A 7,517-nucleotide genomic window follows, 5' to 3' on the forward strand; every position below is an offset into this window, starting at 1 on the left:
TGTGCAAAATGGGTATCGACCCCTCGAGGATCAAACCCACAAAAACCACCTTTAAAGGTGTCATACCAGGTGTAGAGGCCTATTGCACGGGCTCAATCACACTAGAAGTGGTCTTTGGATCTCCGGACAACTTCCGAAGCAAGGAGTTGATCTTCGATATCGTCCCCTTCCGCAGTGGCTATCACACACTGCTCGGATGAACCGCATTCGCCAGATTCAATGCGGTACCGCATTATGCATACCTCAAGATCAAAATGCCAGGACCTCACGGGGTTATAACAATTAATGGAAACACAGAATGCTCGCTCCGTACGGAGGAGCACACTGCGGCCCTCGCAGCAGAAGTACAAAGCAGCCTTCTGAGGCAAACCACCAATTCGGCGATAAAGCCCCTGGACACCTTCAAGCGAGTCCGGAGTACCCTGCAACAGGATCGCCCGACACGTTTAGAGCTCGCCTAGCAATTCGACCTCCATCCTAGTCCCAGTCAAGCGGCGAAATTTGCTCCGCGCGTACATAATTATGCACTCAAGATACCATGGGCATAGGTGGAGGCACGGCTATGGCATGGCCCACAATGCGGCTCAACCGCCTCAGGACCCATATATCTTTACCATTTTCTTCCTTTCAGGACCCTATTCTCTAAAGGCCCTCGCCGATACCCTGATTATCAGACCCATCACGGGAAGGAAACACCAAGGAAGAAAGAAGCTTTGACGTACAAGGGAATCCCCAGGTGGTCTTTGATAACGATCGCTATACCTGTTTTACATACCCGCACGCAGCCTGCCCTTGGATAGGACATGTTAAATAGTCCTAGTTTTGCTTATTGCACTACTTGTATATATACGCTTTGACGTATCATTTAAATAACAATGTACAACGTTAGCTTATTATTGCATTTCTTCATCTTTTTTCCCTGTCTGCTTATTTACGACAAATTGCACCCGTACATTCTGGTACGTCCAGTGCACCAGGGGCTTCAGTGTACCCCATAGCACGGCAAGAAAAGTCCGAACACTTTCGATAGTGTGGCACCCCGAACTTATAGCATTATATGCATCAACTCCGAATCATGTCTTGGGTCAATAGTTGGGTTTGCCCGGATCCCATGTTTTGGTACCTTACGTTCCGCTATATCGGCTAAGGTAGCACTGGGAGAACTACTGTGATTGTGTCCCGGTTCTTCCGGACGAGCACCTCAGTAGAGAAAGCCGAAAACTGACTGTCATGATGCGGCGAAGTTCGAGAGGTCTCAAATCCTTAAAGATTTTTCCCGCTTCGGGCGAGGAATCATCCTTGTCTGATTTAGGTGTATATAGAGCCCCAAGTTCAGCCTTCTGAATACTAGGGGCTTCGCCAAAATTTAAAATTGTAGACTTCTATGGCTAAGTGAGAGTGATAAAGCTGTATAGTCCGACTGCCTTGTTCGCTGCGCTAAACAACTCCTTAAAGGACCAATTTTTTGGATAAAGAGTGTTTAAGATTTATCCCGAACACCTCAGTACTAGTTACATGGGGGCAGAAGCCGACGACTGGCCAACTGTCAGATTTTATAAACGGCCGCATAGAAGGCAATATTTTAAATCGACAAGCGTTATATAGCACACATGAACTCGTTTTCATATTACAGGATCACATGAGTACATTCATTCAAATATTACATCCTTAGCACATTCCTCCGCCACAAGGCGGGCACCCTTCAGGACACTGTCATAATACTTTTCGGGGTGGCGATGCTCCTTGCCCTCCGGTGGCCCCTCCTTCACCAGCTTTTGGGCGTCCATCTTCGCCCAGTGCACTTTCGCACGGGCAAAGGCCATGCGCGCACCTTCAATGTAGACAAACCACTTTATAACTTCAAACCGCGGGCAGGCATTCACAAGCCGTTTTACCAAGCCGAAGTAGCTGCCAGGCAGGGGCTCGCCAGGCCACATCCGGACTATGAGACCCTTCATGGCCAATTCGGCCGCCTTGTGAAGCTCGACCAGTTGCTTCAGCTGGTCGCTCAAGGGCATCGGATGTTCGGTCCCAGTATATTGAGACCAAAACAAATTTTCCGTCGAGCTCCCTTCCTCGGCCCGGTAGAACTCCGCGGCATCCGATACGCTGCTTGGTAGATCTATGAACGCTCCTGGAGAGCTCCGAATTCGGGTAAGTAAAAGGAAAGTCTCCTTCACATGCTTGCTTTGCATAATGAATTCCTTACCCGCCGCTATCTTCTTGACCGCCTGAATATCCTGGAGGGCCTTTTGGGCTTCGGCCTTGGCATTTTGTGCATTCTCGAGGGCCTTCGCAAGCTCGGACCCCTGCATCTTAGAGTCACGCTCCAAGGACTCGTATTTCTTGACAAAATCCTGGAGCTCTTGCTAAACCTTGCCGACTCGGGCCTCTTGCTTCTCGCGCTCGATGCGCTCCTTGGCCGCTCTGTCTTCAGCCTCGGACAGTGCCTTCTTTAGGGCCGCCACTTCGGTCGTGGTCCCTAGCAAAATTCATGATGATCCTCTGATCTAATAACCACTTTTTTCTTTATCAATATACAGACGGGGTATCACTTACCTTTATTCTCTTCGAGCTGCCTCTTGGCAAGGCCGAACTCTTCCTCGGACCGCTCAAGGTCCTGCTTCAGTCCGGAGACCTCCGCAGTACGAGCGGCAGCGGCCAGCAGCGAAGCCTGCTTATTCACATAGACATATTCTGATTAGACTCTTGTGATTGTTATTTGATCCTCTGTTCGGCCTTTCTTTGCGAACACCAAATAGAGCATCAGGGGCTACTGTCTATGATGTGATATTTTCTCATAATTTGATTACTTACCTCAAAGCCTGTTAGGAGGCTGGCACAGGCTTCGGTCAATCCGCTTTTGGCGGGCCGAACCTTCTTGACCACCGCACTCATGATGGTGCGGTGCTCTTCGTCGATGGAAGCGCCGCGAAGCGCTTCCAGCAAGTTGTCTGATGCCTCTGGATGGACAAAGGCCATCAACACAGATGGCTCGCCCCCCTTAGCGAGGGGTCACCTGACAGAATCCGGAACCACTAGAGGTTCCGGCGCAGTATCCGGCTGGGGGCCAAACTTGCTGCGCCCCCCCGCCATTAGAACCCATGGGAGTCTTACCCCCCATGCACCTGGCATCTGGGATGTCGCCTTGGGGCACCTCCAGAATTATACCCCTTGGTCCGGTGCCATTTGAGACAACACCTTGATGTCGTCCGTGGGCCGGGGGGAGGTGGCTGTCGGGAGTGAATCACTGTTCATCGCCGACTGGCCCAAAGACCCATCCGAAGAGGATACGTCAATATGGGCTTTGGATGGACTACATGATCATGTTTGACATGATAAGAAGCAATAAAACGAAACATACCGATGTCTACTACACAACCTTCTTCTTGTAGACGTTGTTCGGCCTCCAAGTGCAGAGGTTTGTAGGACAGTAGCAAATTTCCCTCAAGTGGATGACCTAAGGTTTATCAATCCGTAGGAGGCGTAGGATGAAGATGGTCTCTCTCAAGCAACCCTGCAACCAAATAACAAAGAGTCTCTTGTGTCCCCAACACACCCAATACAATGGTAAATTGTATAGGTGCACTAGTTCGGCGAAGAGATGGTGATACAAGTGGTATTTGGATAGTAGATAAAGGTATTTGTAATCTGAAATTATAAAAACAGCAAGGTAACAAGTGATAAAAGTGAGCGTAAACGGTATTGCAATGCTAGGAAACAAGGCCTAGGGTTCATACTTTCACTAGTGTAAGTCCTCTCAACAATACTAACATAATTGTATCACATAACTATCCCTCAACATGCAACAAAGAGTCACTCCAAAGTCACTAATAGCGGAGAACGAACGAAGATATTATGGTAGGGGACGAAACCACCTCAAAGTTATTCTTTCCAATAAATCCGTTGGGCTATTCCTATAAATGTCACAAACAGCCCTAGAGTTCGTACTAGAATAACACCTTAAGACACAAATCAATCAAAACCCTAATGTCACCTAGATACTCCAATGTCACCTCAAGTATCCGTGGGTATGATTATACGATATGCATCACACAATCTCAGATTCATCTATTCAACTAACACAAAGGACCTCAAAGAGTGCCCCAAAGTTCTACCGGAGAATCACGACGAAAACGTGTGCCAACCCCTATGCATAGGTTCATGGGCGGAACCCGCAAGTTGATCACCAAAACATACATCAAGTGAATCACGTGATATCCCATTGTCACCACAGATACGCACGGCAAGACATACATCAAGTGTTCTCAAATCTTTAAAGACTCAATCCGATAAGATTACTTCAAAGGGGAAACTCAATTCATTACAAGAGAGAAGAGGGGGAGGAGAAACATAAGATCCAACTATAATAGCAATGGTCGTGATACATCAAGATCGTGCCAAATCAAGAACACGCAGCAGAGAGATCAAACACATAGCTACTGGTACATACCCTCAGCCCCGAGGTTGAACTACTCCCTCCTCGTCATGGAGAGCGCCGGGATGATGAAGATGGCCACCGGAGAAGGATTGCCCCCTCCGGTAGGGTGCCGGAATGGGTCTAGATTGGTTTTCGGTGGCTACGGAGGTTTCTGGCGGCGGAACTCCCGATCTATTCTCTGTTCTGGAAGTTTTACGATACGTAGGTATATATGGGTGCAAGGGGTACGCCGGTGGAGCTTCGGGGGCCCCATGAGGCAGGGGGGCGCGCCCTAAGGGGGTGGGCGCGCCCCCACCCTCGTGGCCAGCTCCCGTATCTTCTGATGTAGAGTCTAAGTCTATCCGGTAGGTTTCCTTCCAAAAATAACTTCTCCAGTTGATTTCATTCCGTTTCGACTCCGTCTGATATTCCTTTTCTTCAAAATACTGAAATAGGCATAAAACAACAAATCTGCGCTGGGCCTCTGGTTAATAGGTTAGTCCCAGAAATAATATAAAAGTGGATAATAAAGCCCAATATTGCCCAAAACAGTAGATAATATAGCATGGAGCAATCAAAAATTATAGATACGTTGGAGACGTATCAAGCATCCCCAAGCTTAATTCATGCTCGTCCTCGAGTAGGTAAATGATAAAAAAGATAATTTTTGATGTGGAATGCTAGTTGGCATAATTTCAATGTTATTTTTCTTACTTGTGATATGAATATTCAGATCCATAAGATTCAAGACAAAAGTTCATATTGACATAAAAATAATAATACTTCAAGCATACTAACTAAGCAATTATGTCTTCTCAAAATAACATGGCCAAAGAAAGTTCATCCCTACAAAATCATATAGTTTAGTCATGTTTCATTTTCGTCACAGAAGAATGCTCTCATCATGCACAACCCCGATAACAAGCCAAGCAATTGTTTCATACTTTAGTAATCTTAAACCTATAAACTTTCACGCAATATATGAGCGCGAGCCATGGATATAGCACTATGGGTGGAATAGAATAATGAGGGGGTTTATGTGGAGAAGACAAAAAGGAGAAAGTCTCACATCAACGAGGCTAATCAATGGGCTATGGAGATTCCCACCGATTGATGTTAATGCAAGGAGTAGGGATTGCCATGCAACGGATGCACTAGAGCTATAAATGTATGAAAGCTCAACAAAAGAAACTAGTGGGTGTGCATCCAACTTGCTTGCTCATGAAGACCTAGGGCACTTGAGGAGGCCCATTGTTGGAATATACAAGCCAAGTTCTATAATGAAAATTCCCACTAGTATATGAAAGTGATAATATGAGAGACTCTCTACTATGAAGATCATGGTGCTACTTTGAAGCACAAGTGTGGTCAAAGGATAGTAACATTGTCCCTTTTTTTATTTGGCATTTCCCTTTTTTTATTTGGCCTTTCTCTTTTTTTATTTGGACTTTCTCTCTTTTTTTGGGGACAATGCTCTATTGAATGATGATCATCACACTTCTATTTATTTACAACTCAATGATTACAACTCAATACTAGAACAAGGATGACTCTATATGAATGCCTCCCGCGGTGTACCGGGATATGCAATGACTCAAGAGTGACATGTATGGAAGAATTATGAACGGTGGCTTTGCCACAAATACTATGTCAACTACATGATCATGCAAAGCAATATGACAATGATGAACGTGTCATGATAAACAGAATGGTGGAAAGTTGCATGGCGATATATCTCGGAATGGCTATGGAAATGCCATAATAGGTAGGTATGGTGGCTGTTTTGAGGAAGATATAAGGAGGTTTATGTGTGAAAGAGCGTATCATATCACGGGGTTTGGATGCACCGGCGAAGTTTGCGCCAACTCTCTATGTGAGAAAGGGCAATGCACGGTACCGAAGAGGCTAGCAAGGATGGAAGGGTGAGAGTGCGTATAATCCATGGACTCAACATTAGTCATAAAGAACTCACATACTTATTGCAAAAATCTACAAGTCATCAAAAACCTTGGCACTACGCGCATGCTCCTAGGGGGATAGATTGGTAGGAAAAGACCATCGCTCGTCCCCGACCGCCACTCATAAGGAAGACAATCGAATAACACCTCATGTTTCAAATTTGTTGCATAACGTTTACCATACGTGCATGCTACGGGACTTGCAAACTTCAACACAAGCATTTCTCAAATTCACAACTACTCAACTAGCATGACTTTGATATCACCATCTCCATATCTCAAAACAATTATCAAGTATCAAACTTCTCATAGTATTCAACACACTCATAAGAGAATTTTATTATTAATCTTGAATACCTAGCATATTAGGATTTTAAGATAATTACCATGCTATTTAATACTCTCAAAATAATATAAGTGAAGCATGAGAGTTCATCTATTTCTTCAAAATAAAACTACCACCATGCTCTAAAAAGATATAAGTGAAGCACTAGAGCAAATGACAAACTACTCCGAAAGATATAAGTGAAGATCAATGAGTAATCAAATAATTATGCAACTATGTGAAGACTCTCTAACATTTAATAATTTCAGATCTTGGTATTTTATTCAAACAGCAAGCAAATAAAAATAAAATGACATTCTAAGAATGGCAAACATCATGTGAAGAATAAAAAAGTTAGGACCAACCGAAACTAACCGATAGTTGTTGAAGAAGAAAGGTGGGATGCCAACCGGGGCATCCCCAAGCTTAGACGCTTGAGACTTCTTGAAATATTATCTTGGGGTGCCTTGGGCATCCCCAAGCTTGAGCTTTTGTGTCTCCTTAATTCCTCTCATATCATGGTCTCCCTAAATCTCAAAAGCTTCATCCACACAAAAATCAACAAGGACTCATGAGATAAGTTAGTATAAACCATTGCAAAAACCTTATCATACTCTACTGTAGCAAATCACTAAAATTATTATTCAACATTGCATACTAAATGCCTCTGCATATTTAATAGTCCTATCCTCAAATAGAATCATTAAAGAAGCAAACATATGCAAACAATGCAAACATAACAGCAATCTGCCTAAACAGGATAGTCTGTAAAGAATGCTGCAACATCCATACTTCCCTAGCTCCAAAAATTATG

The sequence above is a fragment of the Triticum urartu genome, chromosome 2A, assembly GCF_056163025.1.
Source record: "Triticum urartu cultivar PI428250 chromosome 2A, HENAU_Tu73, whole genome shotgun sequence".
Taxonomy (NCBI): Eukaryota; Viridiplantae; Streptophyta; class Magnoliopsida; order Poales; family Poaceae; genus Triticum; species Triticum urartu.